The sequence below is a fragment of the Parasteatoda tepidariorum genome, chromosome 12 (genome assembly GCF_982258835.1).
Source record: "Parasteatoda tepidariorum strain Cologne lab strain chromosome 12, Ptep-v5.0, whole genome shotgun sequence".
NCBI classification, from domain to species: Eukaryota; Metazoa; Arthropoda; class Arachnida; order Araneae; family Theridiidae; genus Parasteatoda; species Parasteatoda tepidariorum.
This window is the reverse complement of record NC_141766.1, coordinates 18,818,060-18,835,865: the sequence shown is the minus strand read 5'-3', so window position 1 is coordinate 18,835,865 and position 17,806 is coordinate 18,818,060.

Sequence of the window (17,806 nt, the reverse complement as noted above, 5' to 3'; positions counted from 1 at the left end):
AATTGATTACAGTGGTCGGAAGTAACGCACTACAAGTAGGGAAACTACTGTTGTCACTACTTTTTCTCGTAGTTTGTAGTGCAGTGTGCTACTTTTTTGAAAAAGTAGTGTACTAAGTAGTGCGATATAAAAAAAGAAACAGTAGTTTGTAGCGATTCCTAGCTAGTATTTTTAACGTTAGTTAGAAAAGAAACGCGAATCTAAAGCAACTAATTTTTCGAATTTTATGGGTACACATTTTCGCAGGTCTGTTAATGGATGCAATGAAAATGACCTTGTGGCTATAGAAATGACGTTTTTAATATCACGTATAACTAATATTTAAATTAGCCATTACGAAAAATAGATAATTAATCACTTAGGTGTTGCACTTTCACGTGCAAATGCACACTCGTGAAGCAGATGTTATTTAAAAGGAAGGGGGCATATTTTCAATATACTTAAATTTCTTAAAGGAAATAAAAGAGCATTAAACAATTATAGAATTGCAAGTATTTGATAATTTTTCATTTCTTTAGTTAAATATTTGCTGTCGAAAAAGGCATAAAAAGTTGAAGGTTAAATGAACAAATTCGAAAAAGATGTTTTAGAATAACAAACTGTTGCATGTAAACATGAATAAATATCACTAAATTATTAATTTACATTTAATGAAAGCCATTTTTTTTATTAAAACCATTTTGAGCATAGGTGTAAATTAAGCTCAGCTAAGTTCGTCTTCTTAAAGTAGTGAAGTAGTTAGTAAATTCCAAAGTAGTTTATAGTTAACTGCATTTGTAACAAAGTAGTTGTAGTTAACTTCACTAGCAACAAAGTAGTTGCAGTTGTAATAAACTACTAAAATAATGTAGTTTTTCTGACCACTGCATTAGCATATAATATCACTTAATTATTAATTTACATTTAATGAAAGCCATTTTTTTTATTAAAACCATTTTGAGCGTAGGTGTAAATTAAGCTCAGCTAAGTTCGTCTTCTTAAAGTAGTGAAGTAGTTAGTAAATTCCAAAGTAGTTTATAGTTAACTACATTTGTAACAAAGTAGTTGTAGTTAACTTCACTAGCAACAAAGTAGTTGCAGTTGTAATAAACTACTAAAATAATGTAGTTTTTATGACCACTGCATTAGCATATAATATCACTTAATTATTAATTTACATTTAATGAAAGCCATTTTTTTATTAAAACCATTTTGAGCATAGGTGTAAATTAAGCTCAGCTAAGTTCGTCTTCTTAAAGTAGTGAAATAGTTAGTAAATTCCAAAGTAGTTTATAGTTAACTACATTTGTAACAAAGTAGTTGTAGTTAACTTCACTAGCAACAAAGTAGTTGCAGTTGTAATAAACTACTAAAATAATGTAGTTTTTCTGACCACTGCATTAGCATATAATATCACTTAATTATTAATTTACATTTAATGAAAGCCATTTTTTTTAATTAAAACCATTTTGAGCATAGGTGTAAATTAAGCTCAGCTAAGTTCGTCTTCTTAAAGTAGTGAAGTAGTTAGTAAATTCCAAAGTAGTTTATAGTTAACTACATTTGTAACAAAGTAGTTGTAGTTAACTTCACTAGCAACAAATTAGTTGCAGTTGTAATAAACTACTAAAATAATGTAGTTTTTCTGACCACTGCATTAGCATATATGTAATTAAGTTTACTTTAATTTCCTTTGAACTCTGACCTTAAAGATTATTTAAGATTTATTGATTAGATGATAATCAGATAGATATATCGTCAGATTATTTAAAATTTATTGTTAATTACACGGTTTTTGGCTTTATTTTGGGCTGCGTAATTTTTCGATAACTTGCCGATTTTTAGATGTCATCCCATGATCCTAAACGTCGGTTAGCAATCAGCTTATAATGACACGACATTTTATACGCAGAAAGGTAACTCTTTGCTGAGTTGTGGGCAGTAATGTCACGTGGAACTTCCAAGTGTGACCGGCACGTGGCTTTTTTCCTTTATACCGAACCAAGCTAACCGGATACAGGTGGTTTCTCAGACCAATTATAATTATGGATGGATCTCGTTTAAGATCTCAATTATAGATCTCGTTTTAAACTGGGAGATGGGTCCCAGAGATGGTTTTGGTTTGCAAAGGATGCTTACAAAATAGAGTAGATGTAAAATTGGGGAAGGATATCTTTTCATAAATAAGACACTATCTGACTTAAAAAGAAGGGCAAAATAAAGTGTGGATAATAAGCAATAATATTGTACAATTTAAATATTAAATAAAGTGCATAATAAAGAAAGATTCATATTGCACAACTAAAAATATAGAGTATCAACATGTTCCTAGTTAATAATATACATAAATTAAATAATAAGATGATAGAAATACAGCAAAGGCTTGTAAATAAAACCTAACATTAATCTGTAAATGTTATAGATTTTTAGTAATAAAATATGCAAAAGTTAAACATATTGATGGTTAATTACACAAATTAAAAACAAGATTAAAAGTTTGAGAAAAAGGGAAAGTTAATGATAACAATCTGTTAATGTTATAGATAATTAATAATGAAATGTGCAAAAGTTAAACATATTGATGGTTAATTACACAAATTAAGAACAAGATTAAGAGTTTGAAAAAAAAGGAAAGTTAATGATAAAAATCTGTAAATGTTATAGATAATTAATAATAAAATGTGCAAAAGTTAAACATATTGATGGTTAATTACACAAATTAAGAACAAGATTAAGAGTTTGAAAAAAAAGGAAAGTTAATGATAAAAATCTGTAAATGTTATAGATAATTAATAATAAAATGTGCAAAAGTTAAACATATTGATGGTTAATTACACAAATTAAGAACAAGATTAAGAGTTTGAAAAAAAAGGAAAGTTAATGATAACAATCTGTAAATGCTATAGATAATTAATAAAATATGCAATAGTTGAACATAAATTACACAAATATGGAACAAGCTTAAAAGTTTGAAAAAATTAAATTAAATTATAACAATTGGTAAATGCTATTGATGATTAATTATAAAATATGCTAAAGTTGAACATATTCGTGGTAAATTACACAAATTAAGAACAAGTTTAAAAGTTTGAAAAAAGATGAAAGTTAATGATGTTAAGGCAAAACCCATTTAAAGCAAATTAAAGTTAAAAGGCAAAAGTAAAACCAATTAAAAAACAAAATTTAAAGAGAATTAAAAACCTTGTGATAAAAACATTATCACGTTTTCATATATATTGTAAGAGATTTTTTTGAGAAGCCCTTTACAGACTCAAATTCTAACCAACCGTTCAAAATTTATAAGGGTGATCCACTTTTCCTTTTGCTGTCTGTACATAAAGTTAAGTATGTTGAAATTAATTCTCTTCTCCATAATTTTAATCAATATTTGTCTCATATAAAGTAAGATATAATAGCTCTTTGCACAAGTAACATAAAACCACAAAATTTGCTCGGTAAACTGATTAAATAAAAATATATTGTTACGGTAATCTTACTTAATGTTTACTTATTACTAAACAAAGAACTTTTAATTCAGCTATAAGTGATGAGGAAAAATAATTTCAATTATTTTATTTGTAATTACAGGAAAGTTTTGTTGCAAGACAAGCCGTATTGTAGAGGCTGTTTTTGCTTCATGGTAAAAAAAGTAGCAAAATGTCCTCATTTTTCTTCGCACTCTGGTGATATAAGAATGCGAAATATTTATAGCGAAAAATATATAATTTAGATACGTTATTCTTCGGACATAACATATAAAAACTAAGGGATAATAAATTCATTAATGGATGATGTCTCATAAACTTTTTTTTCAAAAAGGAAGGGGCTGGCTAATAAATTATACAAAGGAACATTTTTTTTCTGTTGCATGAAATTTTTTAACGGATCTGATCTTAGATATTTCCAAGTCATTAATTTCAAATCTGCAATCGGTTTATCACTACAAGCTACAGTTTTTATGAAATTTAATAATATATCTCTAACCAGGATTTAAAATGCACTCGAGTGAATAGGAAGTGCTACTACTTCTCTGCTATGTAGGGAGTAGTAGGAAGAAGGCGAATATGCCTTTCAGTTTAACGTTAATATAGCGATACGTTAATATAACGATATGCTGCTGAAAAGACGAGGTCTAAACCTGTTTTACTGCAGGGGGAAAAGAGATTAGAATTGAAAGGTAATTACGTTTCCAAATTTCTTCAGGCAATCAAACTGACTATAACGTTTTTATTTATTTATTTTTCCTTTGACTTAAAATATTTTTTTAAATTTTGTATGCTTTTCTTTGCTTTCTAACATTCCCTTTAAGGATGCCAAAAGTATATATTAAGAGCGATGATTATTGAATACCTTGAGTATTTTTTTTATTTTTGTTTACTGTGCATACTTTTTCTGACTTTTAGCATTCCCTTCTGGATACCAAAAAATATATTAAGAGAGAGATTATTATTAAATATCCTGTGTATGTACAGTTAGCAAGGAAAAAAAACCGGATCACACTTATAACTTTTGAGAAGTTGGTCGGATTTTCTTTCTGTTAAGTGTTACGGCAATATTTCTAAAATTATATATAACAGTTAACTGTAGCAGCGGTGAAATATGCTTTTTTTGACAAAAAATTCACTTTTTCTGGAAAAAAAAACATACATTTTTTATTGCGATTTATTTGGATCATAAAAATAACCCCTTAAACTGAATAACCCCTGACTAGAACTGGGCGATATTAGAAATTATATATCGTGATATATCGTCAGTTTTGCATCGCTATATAGCGATGTATCGCGATATAGTATTTTTGAATTTCATTTACTTTAAGGCACAGAAAGTCAGATTTCTATCAAGACTTCATACGCATATTGATTTAAATCAATTTATAAATATGAAAATATATATGTTTTGCTAAAGAAAGATATTAAATAAATTGACTAAGATGTACAAATCTTACTTAAAATATTTATTGAAAAAATGTGTGTAGATACAGAATGAAATATTTGCACTTTATCGTTTATAAGGTATAAGCAGTCTTAATTTAAGTTAACCCCTAAAACACCCTTAATGAAAAAAAATATTGTTATTAAACAAAAGCTGATTTTAAAATTTCAAAATATATTTTAATTAAAATAAAAGTTAGATTGACTAAAAGCCGAAGTTTAAAATTAAAAATGTTCGAATTTTAAACTAAAAAGTAAACATAAAATTTGTAATAATTTCTTAAAATTTTCGTTCTCTGAAAGATTTCTCAGTTTAAAAATAAAAAGGGAATTTTATAAAGATATTTAGCTGAAATTATTGAAAGAAAATTTAAAAAATTAAAAAAAAAGTTTGTTAAGAAATTCATTATACACTTAAAACAAAGTGTTAAAAATATTTTTTTTTTTTTTTAAAGAAACTTTTTTTAACAAATCAATATTTTTTTGTACTATTATGCGTAAATAATTACAGAATTATTAAGTTCGATCGTAATGTTCAAATTCTTAATGAAGAAGTAAACACAAGTTTTGTTATATTTTCTAAAAATGATCACGCAAATAACAAAAGATTTCTTAGTTTAAAAATAAAAAAATAAATAAAAGTGAAATTTATCAATATATTTACCTAACAGCATAGGAACAAAATTTAAAAAATAAGTTCGTTAAAAAATTATTTGTATGCTTAAAACAAAGAGCTAAATAAATTTAAGAAAAAAAATGCTTCTTAAACACTATTTTTATTATTATTTCATATAAATAATTAAATTAAATTAAATAATGACCGAATTATGAACGAAAAACAAAGTAAGGCAAAGTTTCTTAATTAAATTCTTAAAAATAAAAAAAGAATTGTGATATTCGGTAATATATTTAGCTAATTAACTAATAATATAAAACGAAAATTAAAAAAAAATAATGATTTTACTCTCTAATAAAACGAAGTAGTAATTGATAAAAAAAAAATAAAAAAAAGAAATGAATAAAATTCGCAAACTTTTCAAATTCTTTTGAACAATAAAGTTTATTGACTTATGTCCAAAAAATAAGTTTTGTTTTAACTTTATTTCTAAAAATAAAAACAACTCAAGATTTATAAATTTAAAATCAGTAATAGAAGCCCATTAAATTATTAGAAGTTTTATCCGAAAGGTTTTTAATTAATTAAAAGAAAGTAAAAAAATAACCTAACAAATTTATTTACTTTGTAATTTAATTCTTTATGGGTGCCTTAAATTAGATTTCCGATAATTTTCACATTTAAAAATATAAAAAAAGTTTTGTCAGAAAATAAATAAAAAACTTACCTAATTAATGAAGAAACTTTTCTTTATAAATTCTTTTCAATAATAGATTGCGTTCAGAACAAGGTTACGACGGCGATCACGAAGTTAATCCCATTGAAAATAATCTACAAGAAACGATTTCAAATCGCGAAGGTGCGAAAACGAACATGTGATATAACGATATAAGGTCTCAAAAGTGATTCTGATTCTACCGCTCATCAGTCAAGGCCGTCTCAACATAACGAAACAATATCGTCTTCCACAGCGCGAGTTGGCATCGGAACGTAAGAGAAAGTCCTTGCGTGTATCGCTATATCGCTATATCGTTATATCGTCTTCTTCACTCGACGGCTTAAATCAGATTTCTGATGCATCGCTTGGAATGAAAGTTGCTGTATCGGTTTGCCGATATAGGCGTTAAATCGATATGTCGCGATATATCGATTTATAGCCCAGTCCTACCCCTGACAATTAAGGGGGTGGAGCTGCAAAGACAAATGAATATTTTACATAAAAAATAGAACGCCGCCAATTTTTGGGTCTGGTAGAAACAGATTTACGTAAAGCCTCACTTTGGAATCATGCTGCCTTTACTGTTAACTTACTATATCACACAGTTAAGTAAATGCGACCCCAAACTTAATAAAAAATTAAGAGTGGTAGCAAGATTTTCAAAGTTATCTATACTCTGATACTCGAACCGACTATCATTCGATCAGTTTTAGAAACCACACACAGTTCTCATGAATACCGAACCCATGATGTCTTTATAAGTACTCCAATCAACTATCAATTGATTATTTCTCTTTTTATTAGTTTTATTTTGTTATCAATATTTGTTCCCCTATAATTTCATCACTTTTTAACCAATTCTACTTTGTTTAAAAATTGATCTCTCTATCTTTTTTATCTGTGCTCGAAAAAACTCTTTTGATCTGGGCTCAAACCCACTATCCTTCGTAATTGATTATTACTCTTGTCTTGTTGTTAATTTACGTCGCACTAGAGCTGCACAATGGGCTATTGGCGACGGTCTGGGAAACATCCCGGAGGATGATCCGAAGACATGCCATCACAATTTTGATCCTCTGCGGAGGGGATGACACCCCCGCTTCGGTGGCCCGACGACCTGCGCGCGAAGTCGAGCACTTTACGTTAGCACAGTTTAACGAGGACCAATACCGCACACCCTCGGTCCCTACGCAGACTGATCCAAGTGGGTCACCCACCCGCACACTGACCGCAACCAGTGATGCTTGACTTCGGTGATCTGCTGGGAACCGTGTCTTAACGATCAGTCCACTGCGGGACTGATTATTACTCGATTCCACTCTCCTTTGACCCGTACTCGAACCCACAATTATTTGAAAACTTTTCAAACCCAATCTTTTTTTAAATTCTCAAACCCACTATCATATTATCGGTACTAAACCAGGTATGATTATTCAATACAATCTAACTATCTTTCTTTCCCAATACCTTTATATTCTCTATAAAAAGAACAAATAGCACAAAGATTAAAATTTAAAAATTAAGAATCTGCCTCTGCCATTGTTCATGATAAAAAATAATTCTAAAATAAAAGATTAAACCTTTATTTCTTTCCTTCACAGTTACTTAAAACTTAAATTAATTCTTAATTTTCTGAATCAAACTATCAATTATTATACTATGAACTTTGGAGTAATTCCCATATTAAAAAATAGCAACACCAGGCGACCTACTTTAGCTATAAAACACTTCAGGCATACAGATTTCCGCTAGAGCGTGGTTTTAATATTTTTACGAACTTAGTTTCTTGAATTAATAATTTCTGAAAATTTTTATATTCATAATATTTTTACTTTTAACCTTTTTATTTTGTAAAACGGTCTGTCTACTCTAGTTAAAATTTCTTAAATTAGTAAATTTAAAGATTTAAAGTTAATGACCAAATTCTATTTAGTTTTTTTACTTAAAATCTTTTACATATTCACTGGATTTTTGTTTTCGTTATAAATTTGTATTGTACGAAAGCTTGTATAACGAAATGAGCAGTGCTGAAGACGCAAAGCAATACGATAATTGAGAAACGTTTGCATTACTTTAGTTTTAAAATTTATATAATTTCAGAAAAATACGGACTGTCACTGAAAACAAATCTTTATATTTACTTTCCATTAAAAGCAATTTTTTCATATATAAACTTTTTTTTCATTTATTTCATAAAATTTTAATGTCAAAAACGAAACTAGTTGAAAATTAAGTATCGCTTGAACTAAATGCCAACATGATTTTGTCGGTAAAATGAACTTGAGACTAAGTGTTTGATTGAAGTTAGTTATAATTACTCTCAAATGTAATATGCGCAATTTGTAAGTTACTTTAAATTTATGATAATTGCCTCTGAATGACCTTTTTACGGTCGTTCTCAAATTAGTCACTTTGAAGAGCTCACTGTGAACTTTGAAACAAAATTTCTTTAAAAATTTAGTAATTCAAAAATTTGATTTTATTAAAAATAAAATTAAGTTGAGTTATCCATTTGTCAACGCAGTTTTTATTCAGCCCAATCCTCAATGATAATTTTACTTTTATTCAAAAGGAGTTAGATCTAATACTCTATTCTTATTCTACTACTGAAACAGCTTAGTGTTATGGTTAATGTTAAGGTATGTTACATGATTACTGAAAGGTTAGTAATTATTTTGCTACTCCATCAGTAAATAAGTATCATTAAGACTCATAAATTTGTGATAGACTTTAAATTTTACTTTAATTTATTATAAGTAATTTGAAGTGCATTACCTTTACAAAACTTGTTAGAATAAAATTTGGATTTTAATTTTAATTACGTTGAAAATTCTTGAGAGAAGTACACATTTTGTTGGAAATATTAAATTTTTCTTTCATCTGCAATTACACCAATAGTCTTACTTGCTTAGACAAAAATATCAGATTCATAAATAGGTATAAGTACAAACTGAACTTTTTGTACATGAAACATAAATAACTTTAAATTAATGATTCTATCCTCGACTTAAGGTATGATTTACATTCAATTCAGCGTAAAAAAAAATTTCATCAAACCTCTACCTGATTTGTTTAGATAGTAAGATTTAAGCTAATTTTACACCCTCCTTAGAAATGAAAAATAAAGTGTTTTATATCATGTTAAAAGTGTATTCTTATTTATCAGGGTTTCAACTCGATTTCAGAAGAAAAAAAATTCCCCCAGTTTTCCAATTATATCAGAAATACTTCAATGAAAATCCTGATCATATATTCAAAAAGCTACAATGCGAACTATACATAAAAAAAAGTGAGTTTTTATTTGTAAGGCCAAATTTAAGACTTACTTTGTGAGCAAAAAAAATCACTAAATGAGGATGGAAGCACGGAAATTGCACTAAAATATGAAATTTTAACAACAAATAATTGCAATAAATGCTGGAATTACTCAACTTAAACTTCAATAACTAGTTACTGTTATTGACAATTCTGAGACTGGTTATTTTCCAGGTATAATGTAGAAATTTTTCAGATTTTTGGAAAAGGATTGTAACTTTCCCCCACTGTTTGTTCCCTGCGGTTTAGAGTAAAGTTTTCCCTGACCAGTGGGAGCCTTGTGCATGCTCTAAAGAAAGACTTATTAAACAATATATTCAATGCGAAAAATTCATCACTTCTGATGAAATGAATTTAAATAATACTTTTAAAAAAAAATCAAAGTAAGATTTATGAACAGCTACAAAATATACTTTAGCAACACATTTAAGCTGGAAAAATTTTACTAATAATATTGACAAATTAGCTTAATACAAGAGCTTTGCACAAATTATAAGGTGGCGCATTTCTTAAGAGGCATCAGAGTTTCTGAAGACTCTAAAGACTGATTACAAACTAATATTTCAAAAACCCTGAATAAATTTTGTATATATATATATATATATATATATATATATATATATATATATATATATATATATATATATATATATATATATATATATATATATATATATATATATATATATATATATATATATATATATACGGTGTTTATGTTCATCGCTGAATATATACTTTTTGTATTTTTGTCAAAATGAATAAAAATATACACGTTAATAATCGCAAATTGATTTTTAAATGAGAAAAAAATCCCTATTGAATTTTGTCGAATCACTCGTGGGAAGGGCCGATGAAAATCATTAAAACCAATTTGATTGCCTGGTGGAGCTTGGAGATATCTCCTATATTCGTCTTTTAACACATCTTTATCACCTCATGCAACCAAACAAGTTTCATAAAAATCTAATATGCATTTCTCTTTTTTGCTGTTCTACTCGACAAGTATCTTAAAAATATACATCAAAATCGGATTATATACCAAATAGTAATTATACCCTTAATTACTATTATAATAAAATAATTTACTACACTGCATAAACAATTTAATCTTATTGAAAGATATATACACACAAAGAAAAACATCTATAAACTGACCTTATGTGGAAATAACCACACCTTCTTCAGAAGAATTTAGTAGCTAATAGATCCGTTCTTGTTTTCTTAAACTGCAAATAGATTTTGAGGTGATGATAGAAAATGTCATCTAATCACGCACGTAACGAACATTTCCTAAAAAAACAATCTAAATGTCAATTTTATAAATTATATAAAAGCCTAAATGTTGTTTTTACTTAGTCTGGATATTTGATGCTATTTTAAGCACATTTCGTATTTGTATAGATAGTTCAAATAGTTTAGAGATAACGATTACTTTTGGAGTACCCCTTTCAGCGATATGTTAGCTTTATACTATGTAAGATTATTATGTTAGAGATATTTACGAGAGATTAAAAATTAACCCATTTTTAACGCATTGATGTTCGGGACAGAAATGTTTTTAGAATTTACATCATTGTATTTATTAAATTATTGTTCGACAGGAATATATATTTTATTAAAAATTAATTATAAGTGGTTGTAAAAAACTGGATATAAAAGGAATAAACGGTTTCTTTAATATCTCCATCATTTATTATGTTAGAAATATTTACAAAACACTAAAAATTAAACCCTTTTTAATACCTTGATGTCCTGTAAAGAAATGTTTTTAAAATTTGCATCATTGTATTTATTAAATCATTGTTCGACAAGCATATATATTTTATTAAAAATTAATTAATCAGAGTTAGAGGAAATCTTTATCATAGCTGTCAACATTTTTGCTTTTTGGCTGGAGAATTTTTTATGTGATTGTGAAAAAGTGGAGTAAAAATATAAAAGGAAATAAACGATTTCTTTAATATCGCCATCACTTATTACGTTAAAGATATTTTCAAGACTAACCCCCTTATAGCACATTGATGTCCGATAAAGAAATGTTTTTAGAATTTACATCATTGTATTTATTAAATTATTGTTCGAAAAACATACATATTTTATTAAAAGCTAATTGATCATAGTAAGAGGAAATCTATATCATAGCTGTCAGCTTTTACGTTTTTTGGCTGGAGAGTTTTTTAAGTGGTTGTGAAAAAATTGAATCTGAATAACAGTTATAAAATATCTGGTGAATTGGACAATTCCATATAGGGTAAACATTGGCTGAATCGAGGCTGTAGAATATCGGGGGAATCGAACAATTCAATATATGGCCTATATTGGTTGAGCAACGGCTATAAAATATCGGGTCAATCTGTTAATTTAAAAAAAAAAGTCTATATTAGCTGAACAACGGCTGAAAAATGTTGGATGAATCGAACAAGCCTATGTTGAGCTAATATTGGTTGAATATCGGCTATAAAATATTGTTTGTGTCGGACAACTTTATTTAGGGTCTTCATTGACTGAATAACAGCTATAAAATATCGGATGAATTGAACAATTCTATATAGGACCTACATACGGACCTAGTAGCGATTTTAAAATATTGGGTCAATTGGAAAATTTTAAATTGGGCTCATTCTGGAATGAATAATGGCTTTAAATATCGGGTGAATTGACCAATTTTATGTATGACCTATATTGGTTGAGTAACGGAAAAAAATATCTGATTATTCGGGCAATTTTAAATAGGATCTATATTACCTGAATAACATCGTTAAAATATCGAATGAAACGTACACTATATATGGTACATATCGGTTTAGAACCGGCTATTAGATATCGGCTCAAATGAGCAATTTTAAATAGGGTCTATATTGTCTGAATACAGCTAAAAAATGTTGTATGAATCGGACAATTCTATATAGGGCCCACATTGGCTGTATAACGGCTTTAAAATATCGGGTGAGTTGGACACTTCCATATCGAACTAACATAGGCTGAATAACGACTATAAATTATCGGGTCAAACAGGCAATTTTATGTAGGGTTTATATTGTCTGAATAACAGTTATTAAGCATCGGTTGAGTCGGATACTTCTATATCGAATCGACATAGGCTGAATAACGGTTCTAAAAGATCGGGTGAATTTAACAAATCTGTATGGGGCTGATATTGGCTAAATAAGGGCAATAAAATATCGTGTAAATTGGACAATTTAAATAGGGTAAACATTGGCTGAATAATGGCTATAAAATATCGAGTGAATCGGGCATTTCTATATCGGTTCAATATTGGCCTTTAAACCCTTGTAGAGTCAAGATTTGTGAATATTTGCCCAATGTGTTCACAAGTTATTTTGCTGCTAGGGTAATTTTGCTCACCACTATATATTAATATTTTAAACGAAGAAATAAAAGCTAAAACACTTGTTGTGGAATATGCACGGCTCTATAAGTTTGAGGTTATTCTGGAATAATCTTGCACTATCATCGAAAAAAAAAACAGAGTTTAGCCGGTTAAGCGCGAAATTTAAATTATTAAGTTGTTCACGAGATACGGAATTTAGCAATGATGTGTATGCACGTGGAACGCAAGGCAAATGTTCATACTATAAAGGTACGAAACATTTACTACCAAGATTTTTTAACACATATTTAGAACTGTTGGTCCAAGATAAGGTAAATAGAGATAAATAATTTATAATTAAAAACATAAATATAAATAACTCCCTGAAGTGCGCCAAAATTATAATAGAGGTAGCAGAATTTGTATCATAAAATTAGTATCTTGTTTTTAAAGTAATTATCATTAAATGCTTTTGATTATGACAAAAACTCCAAATCTTATGACATCTATAGAAATCTGACACGTACTGACTAAAAATTATTTAAGGAAAAATGTTTGTAAATTTAGAAGAGTTTCAACTTGCTTGGTAGACCAATGCACTGCCACTTGAAAATTTTGGGAGACTTTGTGGGTCCTGAGCACGGAGCTTCTAGTTCAGATCTACAATGATCTAATCATACATTTTAATATTTATTTTTAAAATTAAGTGTTAGTTTACATAATATTAGGTCAAGAGCCACTTTGGCTTAGGGGATAGAGCGTCCGCATTCCAATGAGGCGAACCGGGTTCGAATCCCAGTCGATACGAATTCCGCATTGGTCTACCTCTCCATGTAACGCAAATGCGGGTTAGCTCCATCAAAAAGTCCTCCACGAAGGCAAAATTTCTCCCAATACTCGATCCAAGAGTTCCCTTGCCTTCTGGATTGGGTTCAAAACTACAAGGCTATGGAGTTGAACATTAGCAGCCGTAAACCCATAAAATTGGGTCGGCTGTTCAACGACGGTTATAAAAATATAAAAATAGACAGTGATACTGGTTTTTAAAAGTTGCTTTCTGTTGTCAACTCGTTTAACTTTAACATTCAATTTACTTTAGACGCGGAAATTAATTTAACCTTTTTAGATGTTCTTGTAACTAAATATCCTGATAAATTATTTTCCCACCCCTGTTTATTGTAAACATTTTGTTGTCTCTTTGCCCCTTCATATTAATTCTAATCACCCTAATTATCAGAAAATTTCTGCATTTCATACTTTCGTTTCCCACGCACTTAACCCTTGTTCTGACTCTTCTTCTTTAAACTCTGAACTTAACTTTCTCTGCTCGCTTTTTGCTAACCGTGGAATTAACAATTATATTGGTGATAGAGCTCTTGCTAAACATACTATCCCAAACGCCAATCTTCTTCCAATCCTTGCAGAGAATTTTTTACTATACCTTTTTGTTTTCTCCCGTTAGTTGATAAGGAGTTATTGAACGTTTGCATTACTGAATCCCCCATTATTGAACAGTATTAGTAGTCGTAAAACCACAAAATTCGATCTGTTGTTCAACGACGCTAATAAAATATAAAAAAATAATATTAGGTCATCCGAAAAGTTCGTGCCAATTTTCACTGGGCGAGTCTCCCAAAAGTCCGTCCGTTTAAGGCTGTTGAAAAATTTATATTATAAAATATATTTTTCTCTTTTAAAAATGGCTCATTAAATCTTCTTGATTACCTCAAAGATTTCGAAACTTATTACATGCATAATTCTATATCAATATTATCTAAATTGAAGTGGTTGCGAAATTAGGAAAACTTGTTTTGATGAGTACCATTTGAATATATTTGGTGAACCTTTATCCTAACGAAAAAGGGCAAGAACTATTCGGGCAACTCAATAAATGTTATTCGTTAGAACAGCTTCGACCCCAGTAACTCTGCAGCCCGGTAGCGAGAGTTACAGCTTCTGCAAATCATTCTATATAGTTTTAAAAAGCGAACAAATTGGAGGGGGAACTCCTTTTTAAAACGTCTCCAAAATAATTAAAAATAAAATGCTGAGTTTAGAGAACACTGCAAACAAGAAAAAGTAAAGGATTTTTTTTTTTTGTTAAGCTTTCTATATCTTCTATATGGGACCATATTTTGCGTCATTGTATTAAATTCAAGTTAGATTTAAACAACGTTTTGTTATCTATAATTAAAGACCTTATACTTGCAAATTTTACTACATGTATATTAGAGTTGGACAAAAATGTAATCAATTACATTTTCCAATTACAGTAATCAATTACTTGTAATCATGATTATAACTTTGATTACAGCAGTAATTGTGATTACAATAGTCGATTACAGTAATCAATTACTTGTAATCTTGATTACAGATATTTGATTACAACTGTAATCATGATTCCAAGTAATTGCGACTACAAGGAATCACAACAAAAACGATTGCGAGTAATATATGATTACATGTAATCTTGATTACAAGTAATTGTGATTATTTGTAATCATATTACACGATTACAAGTAATTACAATTGCATACTAAATGCAAATACATAATGTAAGTATGTATGGGGATACATTTTTTATGTACATAGAATGTACGCCCGCATGTACTTACAATTTGTGATTCGTATATATACATATACAATGAATGCACAAACGTTGTTTGTAAGTACAATATACATAATTATATTGAAATATACATAATACAATACGTATATGCTTAGTACACATATTTACGCGTTTATGATACATGTACGCATGTATGTTAGTTTGTATGCGAATGCAATGTTTTGTATGTTTGTATACATAGATAACATCTGTATGAACTTACGTATTAAAAATTTCCATACGTATGCATGCATATATGTACGTAAGAACATACATTGTATAAATTTGCGATAGTAGCACGTACATACAATGTACGTATGTAAATGCAGTGTATTTATTTACGTACAATATGTAAGAATGTTGTTTATAGGTACACTATATGTACATAGTTGCGTAAATAAAATGCATGCATGTACAATTACATGTACAATTACATGTGCATAGATATATGATTTGTACACGCAATATATGTACTTACATAACTATATACTTTGTGAATACACATATAATACATGGATGTAGAAAAAGCGATTGGATGTACAATGTACGTATGTACATACAAGGTATACATAAACGTAATCACATTTAATGTATAAATGCATGCGTACGTTTAAATATATGTATTTACAATGTACACATGCATTGTGTATGCATTAAAAAAAATTTATAACAGTAAAGTTACTAAAGTTCGTTTTAAATTTGTTTTAAGACATATAAAACACAATCTCTTATTTTTTGGAAAGCAAACGATAATCGTATTTTAAATTCCTAAATATTATTTCCACATATAAAATTAACCGTTCTTTTCCCATCTAAAAGTTTCTATGCGCTATTAATTATGTTATATCAAAATAAATTCGGAGCGTCAAACATTTTAAGAAAATACCTGAAAATTATATTTCACTCAAACAATTTTAAAATGATATAGAACAATTAAAGCTGAAAACTAAACTTAGATATTGTTTGATTTTGTCATTTAGCTTGCTTGAGTCGTTATGAGTTTACTTACATTTTATTTATTGCTTTGTACATATCTTTAGACATAAATGTATTGTACATTATGTATATAAGCATGTAGAATGCATGTACATACATTCGTACATAGTACATATGAATATGCATATATGGAACATACATGTATTGTACATGTCTGGATACATTTATGGGGCACAGATGCATTGTACATATTGCATGTATTGGGATAACATGCGTGTACACATGTTAAATTCGTACGAAAGATTTATGTCAATGTATGTATGCGCACATGCACAATATATGTGCAAACATATGTACCTTATATGTATATTACATCACATGTACATTACATCATATGTACAGTCCGCAAAAAAAAAAAGATATCGCCCTGAATAACTTTCGTTCTAATGATCAGATTTTCACGAACTAAGTGTCAATCTTAATGGTTCCTGGGGGTGATCTCAAATATGCTAATTAATTAGTGCTAACTATTAATTAAGTCACGAAATCAGACACAAAAACGTACTTTCTCTGAATAAACATGTTTTTTTTTTTACATATTTGGATTTTTAACCTTCAAAATATAGGGAGTAGCCGCAATCTGGGAAATATGGTCCCCATAGTTTGGTCAGGAGAGCGATCGAAAGTTCGTACCCCCTAATGTTAATTTCACTTTTTACGTTTTTAGTTATATATTTAAAACTAATAAAGCAATTCAAAGAAAATTTCACCCAGTCATAAAAATCATTTATTCAAAGATAATTTCACGAAAAAAATAATTTTTAATAATAATTAATTATTTTTTATTATTTAATTAAATTGAAAATGAAAAAATTTTGAATTATAAGGTATGAATTTTTTTATACCATATTAATCTACATATTTTTTAATTGAAAATTCGTTCGTTTGAATTCGTTTTTTAAGTTTCAACTGTTTTTATTTATTAGAAGCTGAGAAAAATTAAAATTAATTATTTAAAAAAAATTAATTTGGCGACAATAAAGAAATAATCAAATGGGGCGATTAATATTAAAATGTGATAAACTTGCGAGGACTTGACTTCGCGCGAGTTGCGTAAAATTTCATTCATATTTTTTTCGCTAATAATCGTTTGCTAATCTTTTTATTTTTATTTTTTTTAAACTATAAAATACAATGTTTCTTTTTTAGTCTTCTAAAAAACGATTTGCAATTTAGTAAAGAAATTTGAATAAATCATTTTATTGAATAAAAAACATTTCATTCAACGAATGTCGAGTTTTATAAAAGCATGCTTCTGATAGAATATGATTATACAACAGATTGTGCTTCTTTAATGTGATTACTTTTT